This window comes from Salvia hispanica, chromosome 4 (assembly GCF_029641045.1).
Source record: "Salvia hispanica isolate PSC_SH4W2 chromosome 4, Shi_PSC_v1, whole genome shotgun sequence".
In the NCBI taxonomy this organism is placed as follows: Eukaryota; Viridiplantae; Streptophyta; class Magnoliopsida; order Lamiales; family Lamiaceae; genus Salvia; species Salvia hispanica.
The window spans coordinates 8973823-8987204 of NC_142695.1; the positions used below are offsets into that span (position 1 = coordinate 8973823).

Below are 13382 nucleotides of genomic sequence, written 5' to 3' on the forward strand. Positions count from 1 at the left end.
GAAAGCTTCACCAAGGGTAGGGAGATAAATCATTTCCCATTGGGGTTAGTAATCCATTGGGCTAGGGCATATTACCAACGCTTGTCTATAATTTCTGTCTTTTATTGTTTGTTTTTTATGTACATAAACAGTATAATAATGTACGGAAATTTTATAATAATGTACGTAAGAAGTAGTTTAATGTATTCCAGCACGTTGAATCCATACAATTGGGGTTTAGCAATCCATTGGGCTAGGTTGTAGTACCGACTCACTAACGATACATTCACCAAGGGTAGGGAGATAAATCCTTTCCTCTAGGGTTTAGTAATCCATCGGGCTAGGGCATATTACCAACGCTTGTCTATAATTTCTGTTTTTATTGTTTATTTTTGATGTACGTAAACGGTGTAATAATGTACAAAAACGTTATAATAATGTACGTAAGAAGTAGTTTAATGTCGTCTTGTAATGTATGAACCCTACACATTAATGTACAGTTACTACTACGCCAAATAATAAATAATTGAACCCTATGAGAACGACTCTAACTCGTTGCCCTTAGTGAACGTTGTGCTACTGGTTGGTACTACACCCTAGCCCCATGGACTACTTAACCTTTGGGGGAATGGATATAACTTCTGTCCATCATCAAACAAATTTCAATCTACATTACTCAGTAGGTGACATATACATTAAAATATAATTTTTGTACATGATATACTACAACACAATAAAAATGTAGCACATCTTTGAACATCTTTAATGTCAGTCGTTGTCCAAGTCGTCCTCGTAATCGATTCTTGCACTCGTTGAACCTATCCAGAAACACATACAATGCAATATCAATTAATGTACATTTATGGCTAAATAATGGAATGGAACATAATGTACAGATGTAACTAAATGATGTAACAAAACATGATGTAACCCAAGGGAAATGATTCAAACTTCACGCATGTACATTAAATGTCACTTTTCGTACAGTAATTACTGTATGCAATCCAAAACACACATAAAAAAATGAAATTCAATGCATGTGGTGGTACTATACCCTAGCCCCATGGATTGCTAAACCCTAGTGGAATGATTCAAACTCCCCATCCTTGATGATGGTTTCGTTTTGTGAGAGGGTACTACATCCTAGCCCCATGGATTGTTAAGCCCAAAGGGTATGGATTCAACTCCCGCCAAACATTAAATCCTTACACAGGTACATCATTTAGTATTATGCATGTACATTAAAGGCCAATTTTCGTACATTATTTACTGAAAATAGAGCATAAAAAAATAATGTACAACATCAGACTGAAATAATGTACGAATTTGATTCAATAATGTAACAAAATTCGTACACATCTACCTACATGATGTATCATGAGAAGATGCCCAAAAATCAGAAGCTCATTATGTACTAATCTATGTGGATGATGTAACTGAACGGATGTTCTTAATTCATGTTAAATATGGCATGTATAGTGTAGCAGTAGTTCAAACAATGATATAACATCAATTTAGAGCACAATAGACCTCTTAATCAGACACAAATCCTCAAGAATGATATAAAATAATGTACATAAAAAATCAAATTCTGGTTACAGAAGTTTAGAATAAACTTAAATTTGAAGAAAATTTAAGTTTTAGGGCTTTACCTTTCACGCCGCCGTCGGAGCTTTAGAGAATCGACCGATTCGTCGTCGTCTACAGCGTGAGAAACGCGTCGTGATGGTAATCGATTCTCCATCGTCTGCAAATTCAGAAACTCGTCGAGAAGAGGAAAGAAGGTGGAGTGAGGCGGCGGTTAGGGTTCCTTATGAAAAACGATGAATGAGGGAGAAGAGAAGGTGGAAGTAATGGTGAGAGAGAGAGAGAGTGGGAGGGAATTGTATCAATTATGGAATTAAATCCCATAAATCTCGTACATGCATTTAGGAATAGGAACCGCCTCATTATTTGATTACTAAATTGCCCTTTAATGTAGTAAAACACTAACATAATGTACCGACTAACCATTAATCTAAGCCATCCGATTAATCTATCCAATGGATTATATTAGTACTATGTTTTACACTAAGGGGTCAAAAGGAGGGTAATGCACCCTATATATATATATATATATATATATATATATATATATAGGGATGTGATCAGGTCCATAAGTGAAATTCTGTCAAAAATCAAAGCAAATCTCAACCATTGGATCCTGTAATGTAACCGTTAGATTAATGCCACGTGTCACCTAATAATGTAGATCGTGTAGTCTAATAATGTAGCTCGGCTAATAATGTAACACGCTGTAGTCTAATAATGTAGATTGTGCAGTCTAATAATGTAGCCTAGTTAATAATGTAACGCTTTTAGTGTAATAATGTATCTCGGGTATTATGATCACAACCATCTAATCTGAGGATCCAAGGGCTGAGATTTGCTTTGATTTTTGACAGAATTTGCCTTATGCACCATAGTGCGCCCCTATATATATATATATATATATATATATATATATATAGGGATGTACTAATATACTAACTAATTTTAAAGTGCTAACGTACATCCAATCACGTGCTGCCACGTGGTACGAAAAATGCAATATTATATACAGAAAAATGCAATATGAATTTCGACAGATTGCATTTTTGTTATATGAAGATTGCATTTTTTATTGTTGAGTTTTGCATTTTCGATATTGACTGTTTAATTTGCATTTTATATCTATACGGATTGCATTTATATATGTGAAAATGCAAAACTTAACAATATAAAATGCAATTTATGTGAAAATGCAAAACTTAACAATAAAAAATGCAATATTCCTATAACTAAAATGCAATCTGCGGAAATGCATGAACAACTTCACAAATGTGTATTGCATTTTTATATATACAATATTGCATTTTTCGTGCCACATGGCAGCACGTGGTTGGATGTACGTTAGCACTCTAATTAAGGATGCGCCCTAGTGCTCCCCTATATATATATATATATATATATATATATATATATAGGGATGTGATCAGGTCCATAAGTGAAATTCTGTCAAAAATCAAAGCAAATCTCAACCATTGGATCCTGTAATGTAACCGTTAGATTAATGCCACGTGTCACCTAATAATGTAGATCGTGTAGTCTAATAATGTAGCTCAGCAAATAATGTAACACGTTGTAGTCTAATAATGTAGATTGTGCAGTCTAATAATGTAGCCTAGTTAATAATGTAACGCTTTTAGTGTAATAATGTATCTCGGGTATTATGATCACAACCATCTAATCTGAGGATCCAAGGGCTGAGATTTGCTTTGATTTTTGACAGAATTTGCCTTATGGACCATAGTGCGCCCCTATATATATACAATCTACACTATTAGACTACAACGTGTTACATTATTAGCCGAGCTACATTATTAGACTACACGATCTACATTATTAGGTGACACGTGGCATTAATCTAACGGTTACATTACAGGATCCAATGGTTGAGATTTGCTTTGATTTTTGACAGAATTTCACTTATGGACCTGATCACATCCCTATATATATATATATATACTCTTTTGTTTTAGCTCGTCCCACAAAAGTATACATTTTTTAAAACTCTATTTTCTTTAATAAGATGAGATCGATTCTCCACTAAAAATATTTTAGTTACTTTTACTTTTGATATCTTTCTTATATTGCCAATTGAGCATTATAACATGTGCTTAACCAAAAGTATAAATTCTTGTGAGACGGAGTAGTTTTGATAGTATTATTCTTTATAATTTTGTTGACGCAATGTACGCAGAGCCGAACTCAGGATTTTGTACTAGGTATACAAACTATTACAGTATTAATAATTGTTGAATATTTATTCATATGAGATGATATTGTCCAGCTGAGAGATGTTGTGAACAAAGCTTAACTAGCTAGAATTTGTTCCACTACAACATATAAGAGACTCAGAACTCTCACTATTTTGGATAAAGAAATTAATTAAGTCAAGCTAGCAGCAAACTTGATTAATTAATGAATATAGTATATCTAAACATGCTCGATTAATTAATGAATATAGTATATCTTAAACGTGATAAATGAATTAATAAAGAGCCCGGATTTGGTAATATGAATTTGGAATGTTGGTCAATATTAGTATTTACGGTAGCGGTCGATTTATATTTTCAAAATTAACTTTAACTCAATTGAGCTAAATCTAATTATGGATAAGTATTTAGAGTGGCCACGATAAGGTCGCTGCGGTGGTATTGCTCTTTATTAATTAAGAGCATCCGCAGTAGTGCTCTTAGCACCGTCCGTCCGTCCGTACCGCTGAGCACCCGTCGTCCGTCCGCCGCTGCAGCTCGTCCGTCCGTGCCGCTGAGCACCCATACGTGGCAACGTCTGATTGGCCAACGGCTAATTCGATTTTTTATTTTTATTTTTTTAAAATTCGAAATTTATTTAAAAAAATGTTTTTAAATAAAAAAATATTTTTCCACTTCCCAAAAAAGTATATTCGTTTTCTACCCACTTTTAATTTATTTTTCAATTTTTTTTCTCCAAAATTCACATTTTCATCTATAAATACCTCCACTTCAACACAAAAAAAATCACATTCTCTCATCTTTTTTTTATCATCTACATTCTCTCATCTTTTTTCTCATATTCTCATCTTTGTAGGATTTTAATTATGTATTTTTTTATTTTCTAGGATTTTAGTTATGTATTTTTATTTTTAAAGATTTTAATTATATAATTTTTATTTTTTAGGATTTTAATTATGTAATTTTTATTTTTGAATGTATTTTTATAATGTAGAAATGTTTTTAATAATTGGAGTATTTAAATTGAATAATGGAATGGTGGGATCCTTGAGCTTGTCCTTAGCTAAGAGCACGGATGTGGGTGTTGTGCTCTTAGCTAAGGACAAGGAGTAAAAGTGGGTCCGGACCCACTTCCGTGCTCTTAGCTAAGAGCACGGATGAGGATGCTCTAATTAGTTTGGGGCAACAATAATTTAGCGCCGGAAATGTGGGGACAAGGTGAGAGAGAGACTTTCTAATTTATTTTTAATGCTTGATTGCAATAATATTTTTTAATTTATTAGATTCGATTTTTCTGCGTGAATCAAGTTGTAATTTATTTTGACTTAAATTGAATTGAGTTGTAGTTTATTTTATTTAAATGAATTTTATTTAATTTGTTGTTGCAATGAAGCATTAAACTAAAAATGAATTCTTTAAAAATAAACCATTCAACATACTTCAAATAATACTACAAATGCAATAGTTTAAATTATACTACAAAGATTTAAATAATTCATTTTTAGATAACACTACAATAATTTAAATAATTTTTTTTAAGATAATATACAAAGATTTAATAATACCCCAAAGATATTGGTTCTCAAAATCACAAAAGAAGTACATAAACATTCAAAATTTGCAAGTTTGGTTCTCAAATCAAGCTAAATTGACTAATATACCCCTAAAGGGCTAAAGGGTAGAAAAATCGGGACTGAATTTGGGATTTATGAAACTTTTGACTGAAAATGTGATTTTGTAAATGTTGGGTATCAAAAATGTGCAAACCCTATTTTCTGGGTACTAGTTTTGTAGTTCACTCTTTATCTTTTAAGTTTGTCCAACTCAAGATATCTACTTTCTATATTTGAAATCGCACCCTCTTTTCATTAAAATATTCAACTACTCCATTTTTTCTCTCTACTTACTTCACTTAACAACTTCTCCTAAAATCTCGTGACACTCAAGAATATGGATACTTTAAGTGGGACAGTGGAAATATTATTCTATAATTTTTGTTAACATATCTAAGAATCAGTTACGTTTCAGGTAGCGGCAGACCCTTATTAACACATCTAAAAATTGGCGTTTCAGACAGTGTCGGACCCAGGATCTTGATACAAAGATTCAAATTAATACTCTCTTCGTCCCAAAGTAGATGACCCCTTCTTTGAACGGTATATGGTTTTATTTCATTTTATTTTGTGTTTTAAGTGGAGTGAATAAAGTAGAGATAAATATGTTTTTATTTTTGGTAATGTTTAGTATTAATTCGGTTCTGTTTTTGATATTTTTACCACCCCTAAAACCGTAACTCTACTGAATTTCTATTTTGTTGCATTTTAGTTTTATCGGTTTTAATATATTAGGGAATATTGCACGTCCTTAGCATCAGGGGCCTAAAAAAAACAAGACCATACAAAATAGAGTATCTCTTTAGTATTTGGACAGCAATACTTTCATCTCATCAAATCAGTTATGTTAGATCTAAGGCATTACACAAATGTGAAACACCACAACCCAGTGATCGCATTGCTCTCCGCACCAGGAAAGCATCATTCCACCTGCCAGCATCTTTATACAGGTTAGACAGCACAATTCTACCCGGCCCATCTGATGGTTCCACTCTAGCCAGATTTCGAGCAGCTCTTTCTCCTACATCTATGTTCTCGTACATCTTGCATGCTGCTAACAACGTGCCCCAAATGACAGCATCCGCCTCCATAGGCATGTTTTGCACAAGCTCTTCAGCTTCGTTCAACCTCCCAGCTCGGCCTAACAGATCCACCATACATCCATAATGCTTAATGTTAGGCTCTAAACCATATGTCGCTCTCATGCTCCTAAAATGGCTTTTCCCTTCTTCCACCAAACCAGCATGGCAACAAGCACTCAAGACTCCATTTAATGTGATTGAATCAGGCTTTATCTTTTGACTCTGCAAGTCTGCAAAAATCCTCAGGGACACCTCTGCTTTCCCGTGCATAGCCAAGCCATAGATGATTGCATTCCAAGGAGTGATATTTCTGGTCTTGTCTCGGATTTGATCAAATACTTCTAGAGCAGAATCGATGCTCCCACATTTGGCATACATATCAATGATGGCTTCACTCAAATTGTCGTTGATTGGTATTGAGTTACAACGGATGAACTGATGAGCCCATCTCCCCTCCTTCAATGCGTACAAGCCAGAGATGGCTGAGAAAACACTCACCATTGTGATTTCGTTTGGCTTAAACCCTTTACCAACCATTTCATGAAAAACTTCAATGGCCAGACTATGCTTCCCGTTCTGTGTATAACCAGAAATCATCGAGCTCCAAGAGAAAACATCTCGCCGTGACATTATACTAAACAAACGTACAGCTTCATTTACTATGCCGTTCCTCATTAGCCCTGCAATAATGGCATTCCAACAAGGTATATCATCCTTAGTTCCTTCCTGAAATAGCAAATAAGCAAGTTCGACCTGCTGACATGCAGCATATAAATGAATCAATGTCACATGCATGAAGTCATGGAAGGTCATCCCCATCTTCAGTGCTAGAGCATGAAACTGTTGACCCTCAAGCAATCTAGTTGCCTGTGCACAAGTAGAGACAATGTGTACAAGAATGAAATAACCAGGTCTGGAGTCAATGGTGTGCCTCATTTCGCAATAAAGCGCCAATGCCTCCGCCAACCTCCCGACCTGTAGATATCCACCAATCATCGTGCACCAAGAGAAGATGTCCTTCCATGGAATCTCATCAAATAGGTCTCTAGCCAAATCAACCAGTCCTCCTTTTAAATAACCATTCAACATCACATTCCACGACACCACATTCCTATCCATCATATTATCAAAGATCATTCTTGCATCATGAAGAGACGAAGAAACACTATAAAGAATAACTAAATTATGCGAAACAAAAGCATGCATATCAAGACCGAGCTTCACCACCAAGCCGTGCAGAAGCATTGCATTCATCCTAGTTCCATCAGCACGCGCATAAGCAAGTAGCACACTCGGCATCGTCAATTCTCCAGGCACCACTCCCAACTGTCTCATCTCCATGTAAAGCGCAATGGCGTCCCTGTAGCACTCATTCTGAGCAAACCCCATGATCATGGTCGTATAGCTGATGCAATCTCTGAGCGGCATTTTCTTAAACAATTTGTAGGCATCTCCCAAACGGCCGTTTTTTACATAACATGAGATCATTATGTTGAAGGAGGAACAGTCCAGCGTCGGGGAGCTTTCGAAAATGGATCTCGCGCACGAAAACATCCCGGTTTTGGAGTACATGCTGATCAAGCTGTTCTGTATGAAGACATTGAAATTGAGGCCTGATTTTAGAATGAAACAATGCAGTTGCTGACCATGGGAGATTAACGAAGGGGAAGACGAGATGGATTTGAGTGTCGAAGCTAGCGAAGTGGCGCTGTTCTTAAGAATGGATTGAAGAGAAACTGGGCCGAGAGCCATAAGTGAAGTGAAGGAAATGTGGGATTTTGGGTGTAACTACAAATATCATCTGATCTGAAAGAATTGTGTGAGCAACACATATCTTGTGATAGAACAAGACTGTTAAAAATCAAACCTTGATTCATATTGATTACTAATATTAGAAATCTTGAGATAGTACAACAGAAAGAATTGCTTGATATAATCAGAAATAACATGCCAATCCAAGTCCAGCTGTAATCCTGCAAGGTTGGTGTTTTACTTTTGGGCTATGAATTTCTTTTGTTGGTTTATTTAACTGATGGACTTATTAGTTAAATATTTGGGCCAATATAAATTTTAAGTGATGGGCTGGGATCCCTTCCTACTTAGGCCTAGGAGTCTAACGACGGCAATAATGTGGACCGGGTGTTTTTTGGTATTAATAGTTTTTTGGAATAATTAATTAATTCATTATGACTTAATTTTCGCATTAATAGTTTTTTGGAATAATTAATTAAGAGTGATTATATTTTGGGTTAGCTACCACGAATAATTAAATCCACAGATTTAACTAATACTCCCTGCGTCCCACAGAAAATGTCCACATTCTTGAGTGACACGAGATTTGGAGAAGAGTTGTTAGTTGAAGTATTCAATTAGGAAGGAGGAGAGAGGGATTTATTTTCAAATATAGAAAGTGAACATCTTAAGTGTGACAAACTAAAAAGAAAATGTGAACATCTTGAATGACGGAAGGAGTACAAGAGAATTTCAGAAATCCCTAAGAAGAGGTGAAAGAATAGAATGAATAGTAGGATGCATGCATTCTACTCAAACTAAAAAAATTCTTGATGTTGATTAGCATGTTATTTTTATTTTTTTTTTGCTTTCTAAAAGGCTTTACTGCAAGCAAAATAAGATCGGAGCGAAAATTTTAGTCGAAGATTTAAGCGTATCAGATGGACTTTCTTTTTAATAAACGAAATATTTCTTTCTTTTTAATAAATGAAATATTTTTCAAGCATGACTTTAGTCATTTAAATGGCAATTATCTTTTGTCTTGCTGTATTTTATTTTTTATAAAGTATCTATTTTGGGGGGTTAGAAATAATCTACTATGCCAGTTTAGATTAATCTAATTCAGATCCTAGTAAGGTGAAAGTCCCTACTCAGATTAGTGTACACAAATATACTATTGTAAAAGGTGACCACCTTTCGGGTTAACAAATGTTTAAATATGGTAGTTTCTAAATAAAGTTAGAATGTGATTGAACTTTAGCTTAAAAAAGAATTTAGTTTGCTCGAGTATTTTTAGTGAAAAAACCTCATGCTTACTCAAATTGGCAAGATAAAACTTGTTATTTATTTTATGATTGTTTCGACACGTGTCTCTAAGTACATAAGTAATCAGTCATGCATATTTTTTCAGAATATTTGAAAATCGCTAAATCTAAACTCTCAGCGATGCATGTCTTCATGCATGGTACCATATATCTGTTTTGAATGATAATGTAGTGAATTGCCATCTCTTATAGTACTCCATCCGTCCCACAAAAGATGTCACACTTTCCTTTTTAGTTTGTCCCACAAAAGATGTCACATTTCCCTTTTTGAAAAAAGTTCTTTCTCACGTGAATTATGAATATAATAATTATATTTTCTCTCTCCATTTAACACACAAAACCAAACCTCCTAAATTCCCGTGCCCGTCCCACAAGTGTGACATCTTTTGTGGGACGGAGGGAGTATATAGTACCAATGTTCGATACTTATACTCAATCCAAGAGGATTGAAGTTCATTTTATTCATCTATTTTCCGAGCTAAAAATTGAAGTTATGTTGTTTGATTCATTGTTTTCTTCATTCCGTTTTCTACTATCACCTATCCTTAGATATACTATTAGTCGCGTTTTCCTGATAAACTTTGTTATCCCTAACAACATTGGCGGACCTATGTGGAGCCTTGGGGCTTTCATTGAACCCCCAAGTTTTCTAATATATATATTAGTAGAGATGTCAAACGGGCCGGTCCAACCCGGCCCAGGCCCGGCCCATCAATGAAATGAAGCGGGCTTGGGCTGGGCTTAGTAGGTTAAACGGACTCCAATTGGGTCTTTTTACAAACCCAGGACCGGCCCATGCCCGACAGCATCTCAATATTATACTATATATTCTTAATTCTTTGAATATATTTATTTTTTCATATCAATATAAATATTTTTTATTTTATTTATTATTAAATAAATGAACTAATCAATCTAAATCAAAATTTATAGTATCAAGTTTGATTTCCATGGTTATATAGATTAATTATTAACTACTTTTTCCTTTTGAAAATAATGTGTCTTAGAATTAATTACTACTTGATTTGCATAATTGTAGAGATTAGTTCCATATATAAAGTGATTATATGTGGGGAGTGTTATATTGCTAACTCAATACCTAATTGCTAACTACAACTAAATAATAGCCATTAGATATTCAAATTAAGGACCTAGATCATCAACCACGAAATGTCAATACGATCAACAAAAAACGTCAATAAAGTCATAGGATTAATTCTATAAAATATCAATAGGGATATTAATGTCAATTAACTACATGTTTAGTTATAACTAACTTTTAAAAGAAATCCCAAAACGTTAAATTCATATAACATATATCAAATTAAAGATAATTTTATAAGGATTCCAATGATATCATACATGCATATGTTCCGACGTCAAAATTTGAAAAAAAATTCAAAATTTTTTCAATTTTTTCGTAAAACAGAAATGTCAACATACTATATAAAATATGTCAATATAATACATGTAGAATGTCAATATAAGCAATGGGTTAACATTCTTAAAGCATTGTGTTGACATTCTCAAAGCATTGTGTTGATATTTCCGAAACACTATATTGACATTTTCATCTAAAACCCTAATTTGGCGTTTTTTTTTTATCTTTTTTTATTTTATTAATAAAAACGAAAATTGCACGTGGCAAATTGTAGACCACACGTTTTCTAAAATCCTATGGCCTTAAATTAGTTGTAGTTAGCAATTAAGTGATGAGTTAGCAATTGATCACTCCCATGTAATATGTGGATTATAAATATGTATTATGCCTTATTATCTTACGTGTACATGCATATGGGTAAAAAGATTAGATATTATCTCTACATATTCATATCTTTTCTATTAATTTATTACTAGATTGCAAGTTATTGTATATTTTAAAGATAATCATAGATTCTATTAATAATATTATGCAAAAACAATCAATTAATTCAATTACATGACCTAAAAGTATAACAAATTTGATTTCCAATTACATTTGATTCACATAATTTATACAATATATAAAATGGGAGTTTTGAGAATATTTTCAAAACTGCCATTTTATATTAAATATTATACTTTAATTAAAACTTTATTTAAATATATTTATTCAATTTAATAGGCGTCAGTTATAAAGAGGTAAAAAGAATGCCATTTAATATCAATATGTGAAATTGATATGGTCTATGGATTGGACATAAATCACAAGGCCCACCTCTGTCCATCTAGTCATAGCCTTGAGTGCATCTGTGTCTGCTTAACAGATATCTATACAATATATAAAAAGGGAGTTGGAGAAATTTACAAAATTGCCATTCAATTTAAAAAATTATATTAAATTAAAAATTATGTGGAAATTGAACATGCAAAAATGTTTCATATATATATATATATATGTAGTTAAGAGTTATTTGAATACAATGCTAGATAATTAGGAAAATGAAAAGATTTTAGTTACTTTGGTGATAATTAGGGGGAGTGGAAGTGCAATGGTTTTTGGTGATAAATTGAATGGCTTGGAGGTGGAAAGGTTTTCAATTAAACATGCAAACACGTTTACTATATATGTGTGTAGTTAAGAGTGATTTGAATACAATGTTGTTGAAGATGAAAATCGTGCCATTGAGCTTAAATATGGTTCAACTCTTGGGGGTTAGAAAGATTGTTGCTAAACATGCTCCACTTGAGCAACGCCGAGCAGAAGGGAAATCAAGGTCTTGTGTGAGTATGTTATTGGATAACATAATTTTCATTGCAAAATTTTCTTCTGTGACTTTGATGAAGATGTGAGTTTTGTTTTTATCAAGGATTGTTGTCTCATATAATCCATATTTCTTATTTTTATCTTTTACATGCCATTAGGAGCCTGGGCGGACGATGAAGGGAAAATGAGCCCGATGAAGAGGCTTGGGAGTTTAGAATAGTCTTGGATATAAATCATGAGTGTTTGGCTTGATTTATGTGGAATTAGAAGTGGTTGTTTGAGCTACAAGTGTTTGGCTTTATTTAATTAGTGGTGGTTGTTTGAGCTTCAAATTTTAGTTGAATTTAGTGGCTCGGATCGATGTAAATTTATTACTACTTTTTTATTTTTCTTATTTTTTTTTCGTTTAAATTGTGTTGATATTGTTCGTTACCACCATGTGAGATAGATGTATGATTTAACAGAAAAACATAAATTTAGTGTATTTTAAAAAATAGCAAAGGAACGAGCGATAGACCGAAAATAATGAAAACGAATTAACGGAACTCTTGTGAGGAATAAATGTAGAGTTGTTATTTCCCAAACACAATAATAAATTCAACCACAATTTCTCTCATAAATAATTAAATATTATAATAATAAATTCACTTTTTATATATATGTGAAGTTGATTTACAATAATTTTATTTTTATTTAAATCGATATGCATATTTTAGTTTAAGTTTAGTTTTATTGCTTCAAATAATATAATTTGTTGGACTAGTTGCTAATTTTTAATCAAATTTGTTACTCCTTATTTTGTTGTATGTTAAAATTATTTTACATGCATATTTTAATGTGATTATTGTAAATTTGAATTAATAAGGTGAATCGATGGACCAGTGGAAATCGATGGTGCGTGGAACAGTGGAGTATTTATTTAGATTGTTCGGGCTAAAAATAGATTACTAGAGTGGCATATTATATGGGGTAGGAATGTGATAGTACTATTTGTGAAGTTAAAAAATTATTACATTTTCATTGTGAAGGTCTATATATATATATATATATATATATATATATATATATGGTCTTGTTAGGATGAGATTTTTGGGCATAATTGAGAAATGAGATGCAATCTCAGCCACTAATTCACAATATTAACTTAATGTCAACAACTATCACATTAT

General features: G+C 33.1%; 1 pseudogene; it reads right to left on the bottom strand.

Moving 5' to 3' along the window:
* Positions 1-6190: 6190 nt before the first annotated feature.
* Positions 6191-8412, bottom strand: LOC125195731 (pentatricopeptide repeat-containing protein At5g19020, mitochondrial pseudogene; annotated as a pseudogene).
* Positions 8413-13382: the final 4970 nt, after the last annotated feature.